This window comes from Arachis hypogaea, chromosome 16, assembly GCF_003086295.3.
Source record: "Arachis hypogaea cultivar Tifrunner chromosome 16, arahy.Tifrunner.gnm2.J5K5, whole genome shotgun sequence".
In the NCBI taxonomy this organism is placed as follows: domain Eukaryota; kingdom Viridiplantae; phylum Streptophyta; class Magnoliopsida; order Fabales; family Fabaceae; genus Arachis; species Arachis hypogaea.
This window is the reverse complement of record NC_092051.1, coordinates 9,194,149-9,206,408: the sequence shown is the minus strand read 5'-3', so window position 1 is coordinate 9,206,408 and position 12,260 is coordinate 9,194,149. Positions and strand designations below refer to the sequence as shown.

Genomic DNA, 12,260 nt, shown 5'->3' with positions numbered 1-12,260 from the left:
ATTTACATTTTAATGCTGACATGGAGTAGCGTGCTATATGAATAATGATGTGCTGACACGTAAATCTTCAAATTATTAAAATTTCTGATTCATTATCCGTGTTAATGTATCCCACTCCACGTTTCAAGTACAGTGATTCCTGTATTTATATTTTGTATCCTGGTTTTTGTCTCTATATAACAATCTTTTGTTCAATACTTGTTTTTGTTAGTCCAAATTGCCATTCATCACCTAATTCTCAAATTTGTTCGAATGCACGAAGCTTCCTAGTTCATCTAGGTGAAAACTTACATTCTTAAATTTTTAATTTTAAAGTTTCACCTAATGAACCAAAAACGTGAAAAATGATACATGGTCACATTAGCCAAATAAGAATTGAGAAACTTGCATTATGAATTGTCATTATCACATGCCCAATTTTGAGACTTTCATACCTATAATTTTACCAAACGATTATAATAAACTTTTACTACACCAACCTAACAAATCTTTAATCGCAAGCATTTCTTTCTCTCTTTTTTCAAGAAAGAAGGATCAATATTCAATCATATGTGAGTATATCAATTAAGAGTTTAAAATTTGATACTGGCTAATGGAATGTCCATAAAAATTAACATAAATGGTAAAAATTTAGAAGATATTTTATAAAAATATTTATCCATATTTTTTTTAGAGTAAATACTCAACCCGACTCCTAATAATTATTTCAAAAGAAGAACAACGGAGTTCTTAACAAAAAAAAAATATCCTTTTCTACTCATTTTTATTTTTATGAGACTGATGAATCCATGTACCAAAAAAATAAAACATTCTTTTTTTTGTACAAGGACTAATCAGTCCCATAAAAATAAAAATCAGGGCCGAAAATGTTATTTTTTTTATTAAGGATCTCGTTGTCTTTCGAGGTAATTGTCAGGGCTGTTTAAGATTTTTTTTTTTTTTTTTTTAAAGACGGAAGAAACTAAGAATAATTTGCAATATATTTATGAGGATTTGCTAATGAGATTCAATTATTAACATCAAATCTATAATGGGCTACATGAGGACACTACATAAGTTTTGATTACGAATTTTAGCATTAAAAGTGAAACAACAAAGAAGTTGGCATGTGAAGTGTGAAAATGATTCATACCCTCATTGGGTTGTTGCTCGTTCTATAATCTATAACCCATGATAAATTGTCAAAAAGAATTACCCGAAAATGTTAAGACTTGAAAGGAAAGAATAGGAATGAGTAGAAGGAGAGCATGATATTTTGCAATGACTTGTCACTTTCCTTTGTTCTTTGCTTTTACTTGGAAAACAAAAGAGAGGCAAACCAGGTGCTGATTGTGCCTGACACGTGTCGCCATGTCGGTGCATGAAACAAATTGAGAATCACAATGCAACCTTGCAACGGGAGAAAGAGAACCAACTTCAATTTTGATTTGACTCTCTTCGTTTTCTCCGTCTCTTTCTTTCTGCTACTTTCACTTGTTTTCTTCTCAGACATATTTTAGTATTGTAGCATTTTACACTCCTCTCTTCTTGTTAATAACAAAAAAAAATGTTTTTTTTATTTCTATTTAAATATGATTAGATGTTAGTGTGTCTAATATTATTGCTAATTTATATGTTAAAAATGAATTTAGAAATAGTGTTATTATTTATACAGAAATTTGTTTAAATATTTGATATAATTAAAAAACATAAAATATCTAAAAAATTAAATATACATTAATATAAATAAAATATTAAAATATTATTATAATTTATCTGAAAAAATTTTATAATATATATATATCGTATCTTTTTGTTTAACAAAAAGTTATAATTAATGTTTCCGTACATCATAGAAAACCCTTTTTTTTTTTCAAAACATTCTACTTTATTTTTAGTTATTTTATTATTATTTTCGTATTTAAACAAAAAAATTGCTACTCATATCAACTTAGTTAAAATAATTTTATCTTAAAATGATGATTAAAATGTTAATATATATTATGTAAAACAAATATATTAAATTATTTAATAATTTTTAATTATTGTATTCACATAAAAATTATTCAAACTATTTTTCCATCAGTAATTATAAATAATAAATATGAACATTTAAGTTTTAAAATAAAAGAAAGTTTAAGGGGCTAGCAATTTTTGTATTTTGTAGCCAGCACTTAACATGAAAAGAAAAGTGAGTGATCTCTCACCATTAAAAACACTATTGATGGAAAAGTGAGTGATCTCTCACCATTAAAAACACTATTGATGGCCAATTGATGGTTACAAAACACAAAAGTTGCTGATACCTAACACTCCTCTTAAAATAATACTTCTTCCATAACTCAATGTTCTTGCTTTTAGTTTTACTGGAGTTGAATTTTACAGCAATGTGCAATAACAATTATATAAACCTTGTGAAAAAATTGACTAATTACAAGTCACCAAAAAAAATTTAATTAATTACAAAATTATAAAGTTTTAATTTTCATACAGAATATGATCTATATTAATAAAGTTCTATGATCTATATTAAAAAAGTTCTACTATCTTAAACATCTTATAAACATAAATATTTGCCAATTGGATGACAGTCTAAATTCTTTTACACTATTGATATAATCAAACGCATTACTTAAACAGAAAATTAAAGAAATAACATATGTGAACAAAATATGAAAATAATGCTTCCTATTGTTGAATAAATCACCTACATTGCTCAGACAGTCAACAATCTAAAGCACCAGCTTTCTGGGCTCATAAAAGATAATCCTCAAAGGAGAGGGAGAGAGAGATAGCAGAATAAAAGATTAAAATAAAAATAAAAAGAATGGACTATTCAAGTAGTCTTTACACAACAAATCCAATAGATTAGTAGTTAATATTACTAATGAATAGAATGCATGCATGCAATAATCTCCATTTGAAATTTGTGTATTCCCAAAGAGAGAAATTAACAGCATAGATTATTATAGTAATGGGAGATCATTTCAGGGTCATGTTTGGAAGAAAATGCAAAAGCATAGGCCACAAGAATCAGGATTATCAGAAGAGGAACAAACATGAGTATGGTCGGCGGCGGCGGCAGCGGCGGCAACACCAGTGGCAGAACAAGGAGTGCCATGGTCAACACCACCAAGAACATCACTGATTTCAACCCAACAAGCTTTATCATTATATTCAATTAGTAATGTGGTAGTGATGAAATAACTAATTCTCTCATGTATATATAAACATGTGTATCATCTACCAAATTCTTGATCTTCCTTCTCCTTCAAGCCCCTTCAGATCAAAACCCAGATGGTCTTTTTTGCTTCTGAATTTAAAGGAAGCAAAAAGATGAGATTTTTACCACACCCCTGTAGTGTATGATGTTCTCTCTCTTACTCTCTCTCTCTCTGTTGTTATTATCTTATAGCACTGTGCCAATTCCTAATTAAAGAAAATATAGGGGCAGTTTTGGAGTTATAGATGAAAATAAATATGGGAAATTCAAACTACTACCCATGTTCTCTTTGCTTTTCTTAGGGCCTGGCTACCATTCTGCAATTCTTCTTTATAGAAGCAAAAAAGGATCCACTTTGTTACATAGTCATGACTCTCATTAATTGAAATTATATTAGAAACGCGATTCAAGATTTCTTTTTTTTTTTTTTTCAGTAGGATTATCAGTGCCAAGTGCATGCATCAATGGCAAACATGGTAAAAATTAACACGTGATTTGTACAATTTAGCAGTTAATAAAAGTATGGTAAGTGGTTTTGACTTAACTAGATGAGATACATTGCACATTTGCACCCTCAAAAACCATGGTTATGAGTCTGCCGTTTTTGTGTTATGTCTTCAAATTGTCTTCTTATTGGATATAAGAAAATAATGACATATGATGACGTGTAAATGAGTGATTTTGGTCCAATAGATAAACCATAATTCAACATTTCAATTAATGTTTTCAATCAAGATTTTGGTGTCATAATTGTCGTAACATTTTTAATTAAATCGCCTCATTTATCTCATTTAAGTTGAATTTCCAATGGGCGTTTATGGCGACAAGTCAGTTAAGAATTTTTTTTTTCGCTTTTCATGATACTAGAATGAGACCCGCTCACGATACAGAAAATTAATGATAGTATATAATAAATATTAGAAATTGCTATATTTTGTAGAATTTAAATTAAATATGTATAAATTAATATTAAATTTGAAAAGTGTTTTATTTAAAATAATTTGTAGTACAAAAAATTTGGATGTTAAAATTGTACAAAGTAATATTTTTATTTGGTAATTTAACTTTTATATTTGCCTCTCTTTCAAAAAAAATTTTTACATTTGCTTTGATTGTTGTTAGAGTTGTTATTTTCTTTTTTCTGTCGTAAGTTATTGTGAAGACATGTTCTTTATGAATTGTTGAGTTGTATGCACTTTCTATTGTGTTATTTATTTCATCTTTGCATGTATGTTTTTTTAAATATGTGTCTTAAATTTGTATGATTTTCTTTCTAATTAATCTTTTGATGGGTATGTGATCTTCGTCTGATGATATTAGTATTGGCGAAGTTGGTTCCTATAATCAATGAATAATTTAAATTAGAAATAAAAATGATGTCTTGAATAAGCGAATTTTTTCTGGAGTATTACCTATTTTATTTGTTGTAATGGATGTTGAGGTTCAGTATTTTTGGTTGGAACAAATGTCTTGGTAACAGTGTATTGTTGACAATCTTTTTTGAGATTAAAATCATTTATTTTGAATTCAAATATAAGTGTAAGGTTGCACAAACTTTTCAATTGGGGTGGTGTTTCAATGTCATTATTTTTTTAGAGTGTCATTAGATTTGAAGCAGTTGTGCGCAACACTTTTTTTTCTTCGCCATCAAATAGTACAGAAATTGTAGTAGCACTTTGATCTAAAATAGGTATTGGGTTAGTAACTAATAATTTAATAGATGAGATTATGAAAAGTATATAGAGTTACCTTATTATTAGATATTGTGGTATTTGATTACATGTGCCACAAATGTAATTGCCTCCTTTTCATCTAATATAATCATTTCTAAACAAATTGGCTCCTCTTCATTTGTGGTTGTTAATGTTTTTCATAGATAAACCACGCAAACTTTGATAAACCAATTGTCTGTTTGTTTGGTAATATTGTCTAAAGAATAATGTTTCATTGAGTAAGTTTGAGATGTTGTGTAGTTCGAAAATAAATTTTTTGTACTAAATTTGATGTTATTTGAAGGAATAGTGATAAGAGACTTATATAAGTAGGTCAAATACTATGAAATTTTAATATTTATAACATTTAATGAGTTATTTATAGAAATTAATTATTGGGGGTTATAAACTTATTGTATTGTTTATACGGTAAGATATAATAAATATAGGAATATGTATTCAATGTCTTTGTAGGTTAATTTCTAATTATCGGTGTTTTTTATTTTTTTTGTATATTTTTTTTTTTGTTGATTTAAAAATAATAGGTAATTTGGCAAAAATTGAGTGGTTGATTCTAAAATTTTGTCAAGTAAACGATGTTACTGACATGGTATTAGTAGGAAAAAAATATGTCTTAAAAATAATGTGAATAAACTTATATATCTATTTTTATATAGAAGAGTGCTACACATACAAGTCATTTTTGTTTACAAGTCTTACAAGTTGGGCCTAACACGCATGTTACTGAACCATCTTTGCGTGTTTCATCTTCGTTTTCTTTTTTACGAAGAAGAAGAAGGAGGAGGAGGAGGAAGGAAGAAGAAGAAGCGTGAAAACGACGTGAATATAAATGACTTGTATGATTTGTATGGAAAAGCGTTCTCTCTTTGCCTTCGATCTCCTTCTGTTTTTTTCGATTTTCATGGTTTCTGAAATCAAGCTTTGAAATTGTTTTGAAGATGATGGAACTTCAGAAATACACCCGAACGATTACAAAAATACACCCAAACAATTACAGAAATACATTCAAAGGATTACAGAAATACACCCAAACAGTTACAGAAATAAACCAAAGAATTACAGAAATACACCCAATATAGGGAGAGACAGTATATTTCTTCTTGAAATCAATACACCCAAAGGATTACAGAAATACACCCAAAGGATTACAAAAATACACCCAAAGGATTTAAGAAATACACCCAAAATTCGTTGAAGTACACCTCATGCATAATTCAGAACTCTTTCTCTTTTTCCTCCTCATCTTCTGCTGCTTCTTCTTCTTCAAAAACGATTTCAGTGTTTGATGTCAAAAAACAATGGAAATCGAGAATAACGAAGAAAGAAAACAAAGAGAAAAGCACGTAAATGAAGAAGAAGAACAGGAAGAGGAAGAAGAACGTGCAGCAAGAAGAAGAAGAAGGAGAAAGAGAAGGCAAGAAACGTACCTTGAATAATGTTTCTTCGTTTTTTCTGGTAATTTTGATGAAGGAGAAAGAGAAAACGAAAAGAGGAGAAGAAATTTCAATAAAAAAAGAGGGAAGAAGAAGAAGAAGAAGAAGAAGAAGAGGAAACACGGAAAAAAAAAAAAGAAAAAGAGGCACACAAAAAAACGTGAAACGGCGTATTTATAAATGACTTGTATGACTTGTATAGAAAATTACTTGTATGTGGAGAATTACTCTTTTATATATTAAGAATAAATTTTTTAATTTAATAAGTTAAAAATTAATTTAATTTATTATTGACCAATAAATTATTACATACGTAAACATGATTTAAATTCTCGATTATAACTATCAATCAGGCTATTTCGGTCTGTTTAGGCATATCCCACCTAAATTCGTGGATTAAACAAATCCATTTCGTTTAGAGAACAACTAGGGAACCAAAAGCATATCAGCCAAAAACCAGCCAAAATGTGTTTGGGTTTCATGAAAAATCGGGTTTTGGTTTGTGCTTCGTGATCCCAGGAGCAGTTTTCAAACATATTATTCAAAAAGTGATTCTAATTAAACGGTTTTGTTTACTTTTTGGCTGATCACTTTTTGATTCCATATACTTTTCCTTTCGTTTATGGATAAAAAATGTTTAACTTAGACTGTTTATAACTAATCTAATAGGTTAAATAGGTTTAATTTTTTATTTTATTTTTTAAATAATATTATTTTTAGATAAAAAATATTAAATAAAAAATATTCGAATCAAATAAAAAAGGATATTGGCTAAAAATATCTTTTTATTTAAAAAATATATAAAAAACTAAACAAACGGCTTGTTTATTTCACGTACTAATATGTATGATCTGTCATTTTTTTAAGTTAATCGAATTCAATCTATTTAACCTAAAATTTAAACAAATTTAATATTAAAGATAAAATTTACTTATTTAAACAAATAAATAAATAAATTAGTCCAATAAACTTAACTCATTTTAACGGCCCATCCTAACATTTGTTACATTTTTTAAAAGAGTAATATTTCAAATAGGTCTCTAAATATTTGCGATCCGACAGATTTATCCCTCAAAAGAATTAATTAGGTTCCGGGTCTCCAAGATATATATGCCATATAGGTCCCCAAGTCAGGTTGAACATGTTAACACAATACTCTCTCTTCTACGTGGAGGTTGTAAATGTGACGTGTCAGGTAAAGTAACACGTGTCGCGCTCAGGACACATTAGTCTCTTGACACATGGCTAAAACGACGTCATTTTAGAACAACATCAAACAACGCCGTTTTGAGGGGACAGATACGTCCCACCTTTCTTTACTAATTTTCAAAATTTTGACGTTTTAAAGTCAAATAGGTTCCCTAAAATTTTTATTATAAGTCAAAAAAGTCTCTGAATTTATAGTATATATGTCAAATTGGTCCCCTCGAATTAAGCAACTAGAACCAGAATTAGAATGAAATTATGATAAAATTACCCAAAGTATGTCAAAGTATGCAATTCCAAGCACATGAAATGACAAATCTCAAGTACAATTACAATCAAACAATTAGAATTTGTCAGTATCTTCATTTAGCATTTTGTTCTTTTGCATAACTTTGATCTCTTTATCTCCATGAATTGGGTGAATACCAGATTTCAAGTTAGCAGAAGTGGGATCATACTAATACATTGCCTTGTAGTCAACTGGCCATAGTAATCCAAGTTCAAAAAAAAATTCTATAGGTCAAAGAAATAGATCAAGTCACTGGATGGGTGAGAATTTTTTACTTTCTCTATTAATATACACAAATACTCTTTTGTTGTCTTTAACAAAACTTTTAACGTTGTAAAATACATATATTATGTCTTTACTCATCTAAATACTAAAACATAAAATTCTGCCACGAGTTAACTAAGCAACCAATACAATACAACAACATCACAACAGAATAAAAATTTTAAACACTTACATTGTTTTTGTTATTATCAAATACCTATCCGTAACCACTTCACAACTCTTACTTAATCTACACCTACAACATACTGTCTATAAAGGGTTAGCTCGTAAAATTTAAGTGAGATTTTGGGATACTTGTAATTTTATAAAGAGAAAGAGAGAGGAAGAATTTTTTTATACAAGGTACCCGCTTAAATTTAAGGACCTTTTTGACTTATAATAAAAATTTTATGGGACTTATTTGACTTTAAAACGTCGAAGTTTTGAGAATTAAAAAATAAAGGTGGGATGTATTTGTCCTCTCAAAACGACATCGTTTGGTATTATTTTAAAATGGTATCGTTTTAGCCACGTGTCGAGAGACTAATGTGTGCGCGACACATGTTGCTATACCTAACACGTTATACGTACAACTTTAACGTAGGATAAAGAATGTCATGTTAATCGATTCAATCTAACTTAAAGACGTATATGACATATATCTAATAATTTTAAAAATTTGAGACTTAATTAATTTTCCTGATGGATAAATCTGTTAGACTACCAAATTTTTAGACCATCTCCAGTAGGGAACTCATCCCAGTTCCTGTTTATGGCCCACCTGTCATAAAAAGTAACTCCACATCAGCTTTTGCGTTATAAACAATAAATAGGAACTCAAAGCATCTCTCTCTTCTCCATTAGGAGGAACTAACTTTAGTCCCTATTGTGGTCCCACTTAATTAATTAATTAAAATACTTAAAATTAATATAATTAATTTTTTTAAATAATATTATTTAAATTTATAAATTTAAAAATAATTCATTATTAAAAGATATTAATATTAAATAAATTCATATATAATAATAATACACAATATATAATTTGAGATTATACTAATTTATAGTTTTGTGTTTACAACTGCTAATTTTAATAATATCATTAGCATTTTAAATATTTAAAAATAAAAATAACCAACTCAACTAAAAATTATTTTATAAAGTATAAAAATTAAATTTATTTTTTAGTGTAAGTAAATTTAATTAATTATTTAATTAATTATTATTTAAATAATTAATATAAATTATTAATTAAATAAAAATATAATTATTTAATATAATTTTTATTATAATTATTACTAATTTAATTATTATTTAATTATTTCAGATTTTATATTATTATTTTTTTATAATAACTTGCCAAATGACAAGTTATTATTGGTTAATTTGAGTCCTTGCTTAAAGGGACTCCTTTACCTTGATCCTTGTGCGGGAACTTACTCCTTCTCTCCTCCAATGGTTAGAGTTCCTATATGTTAGAAAAAAGTCAAAGAGGAACTCACCATTGGAGGTGCTCTTAAGACCTATTTGGAGTATTAAAAAAGGATTATTGAACTAAAGATTTGATCTTGGGTTTGGACATGGCGAAAACCCAAAGAAATGATCTGACTGGACCAGCGAAACATGCCACTTGCCACGTGTCCATTAAGAGGATTGAAATTCCATTCTTACCCATTGAACGTGGCAAGTCCCCCTCACCTCGATCAGTAGTGCAGTGTTGTGACTTATGATACTTTTGATGAGAAACCAAAGCATTTGTGTGTCCAAAATCAAAAGGAAAACAAAAAAACACTTGGAACTGCTTCTTTGTTTCGACTTGCCAGTTGCCACCGCAATCTGCTTCATTTGTACTACCGTTCCAACAGGAGGACTCATCACCAACGAAGCTTCCATGGTGGACCCCATGCAAGTTCAATACCATTCCAATGGTTTTCTATTTTTCTGTTGCCAGGTAAATCAAGATGTGCAATCCCTCCTCTAAATATTTAGTCCCAAGGATAATATCTTTTTAGCCCCTTTTCTTTCTCTAAAATAAACGTCTGTTTTTTTTTTTTTTTCAAAATCATTAAAAAAAAAAAAATTTCTCGAGTGAAGAAATCATTTTGCAAATTTGCTGTTATAACAAAAAATATTTTGTGTGGTCTGTCAGACAACCGTGTGACCACCCCACCACAGTTGGTGAGAACGATCCTCCACTGCCACAGATGGAGACCTCCCAAGAGGGTTCGATCTGGACCATTAATCACGCTCTGATCACACGGTCATGATTCATCAACCAGACTTCGGTTCCTGTCTCCTTAGAACTCAAGGATACAGTTGTACGAGCCTATAGAACAGATCCTGTTCAAGTAAGGTCGTGTCCTTCTATTTCACTCTTTGATTATATAAACGCTCGAGTCTTGCTAAGAACAAGCGATGTAAGACAAACTTCGCTTCCCTTGTTAACCTCATCAGTTACTCTCTCTCTTTCTGGAATTGTATTTATTGATTTAAGATCCCTGAATATATATGCCAATAATGAAATGATGGAGATAGTAATGTTTTATAAAATGATGTAGTATTTTTGGTGCATTATCAAGTAGCGCATGAGAAAGATTGTACACCAGTTAAAATTGCTGTAGAAAACTTGACTGGTGGTCCAAAACCTTTCTCAATCATTTCTCTTATCATATTATTAATAACCTTAATTGCCGCATTGTTCCAACCTATAAGAACTGCATAATCATTATTTGTCTCCTGTTCTTATCAGTTTAATATCTGATACATGGGCTAATAGTCCATTTGAATTAAATCAATTTTTATAGGGAGAGACCAGAGAGTCCATAGTGGTAGTTTGCTACTAAGACTCTCATGTGTTGTCACCTTTGTCTTGCAATATAGCATAGTTTGGTACATTCATCCCACCCAAATCAGTTCAAATTATTCTTCGATGTTAGATTAGGATTTAAGAATTCAAAAAATGGTGTTGATGGATTATAGGGTTCTGTTGTGACAGAATACAAAGTGTGACCCATTGATGCTTTGTTATTATTCACATTAGGTTCTTTAGTAGAAGATCAATCTTCACTCTTATGTATGAACAATTCTGTTATGAAATTCTACCTAAAATTAAAGCTTACAATGGTGAAATATATATATCTGAAATATCAAAACAAATTAATTGAATGCTCTAAAGTAAATTGTAATAGTTTTTACTGAAAGCGAGTGAAATCTGAGCCATTAATCACACTTTGATAACACGGTTGTGGTTCATCGACCATGTCTTTGGTTCCTTAAAACTCAAGGATAAGCGGTACGAGCATATAGAACTGATCTTTTTTTCCAAGTATACAATTTTGTGTTCATGTATATATACACTTATTTAGCTGCATTCATTAAGACTTATATGTAAAATGCTTGTAACCATTCCGGATTTTCTAATAAAGTTGTAAGATGTTTCTTACATAGCAACATTTATCTCTAATCATAGGTCTCAGTGGCTTACTTGAAAAGAACTGTAATATATACACAATTTTTTATATATAATCCCTTATTTTGATCTTATTAATTCCCTTCATAGCAGGATTATGATCATTATGCTTTTTCATGTGGGCAGCCATGATGAATTAAGATGTGAACCCCATACACTCAACTTGCACAAGTGGAAGGAGATCATAACGGAGTCCCTGAGATACTAGTGAATTTATAATGAATGTATATAGTTACACAAGATAGGTCTTCACATTTTGTTTATAGTTTTTTTTCATATGAAATAAACCAATGATTCCCATGTCATGTATACTTTTGTGCTTCTGAAGCCTTATATATATATATATATTCTTGTTTCCAAATCTCAGGCAGCAAGCATATTATAACCCCTCAAGCATTTGTGGAAATGGTTCCAAATTATACAACTTTTGATGTATATTAGCATACATACAGATTTATTAATTAATAATATCAAGAAGCTCTTTCCAATACATTTATCTTGTTACACAAGGTATTAAGTATCAACCACTATTAAGTATTATCCGTTGTAGCTAATTATGCTGACATAATCAAAGACATACCAATGGATAACTTTAATCTTGAGGCCGTTTGGGAAATAGCAGTTTGGGAAGTAGCAGAAAGTTTGGGAAGTAGAAGTTTGGGAA

General features: G+C 29.5%; 1 long non-coding RNA gene, 1 other non-coding gene and 1 pseudogene across 3 annotated transcripts; 2 read left to right on the top strand and 1 right to left on the bottom strand.

The window, feature by feature from the left end:
* Positions 1-9,823: 9,823 nt before the first annotated feature.
* LOC140179889 (uncharacterized) lies at positions 9,824-11,957 on the top strand. Of its 2 annotated transcripts, none has more exons than XR_011873775.1 (3): positions 9,824-10,078; positions 10,277-10,475; positions 11,723-11,957. It is a non-coding gene; the product is annotated as an uncharacterized lncRNA (long non-coding RNA). The 2 variants fall into 2 exon arrangements; XR_011873776.1 differs by having other exon boundaries at positions 9,854-10,078; positions 11,690-11,957.
* LOC112762081 (small nucleolar RNA U3) lies at positions 10,267-10,485 on the bottom strand. The gene has a single exon (XR_003182438.1). It is a non-coding gene; the product is annotated as a small nucleolar RNA U3 (small nucleolar RNA).
* LOC112759848 (U2 spliceosomal RNA) lies at positions 10,805-11,027 on the top strand (annotated as a pseudogene).
* Positions 11,958-12,260: the final 303 nt, after the last annotated feature.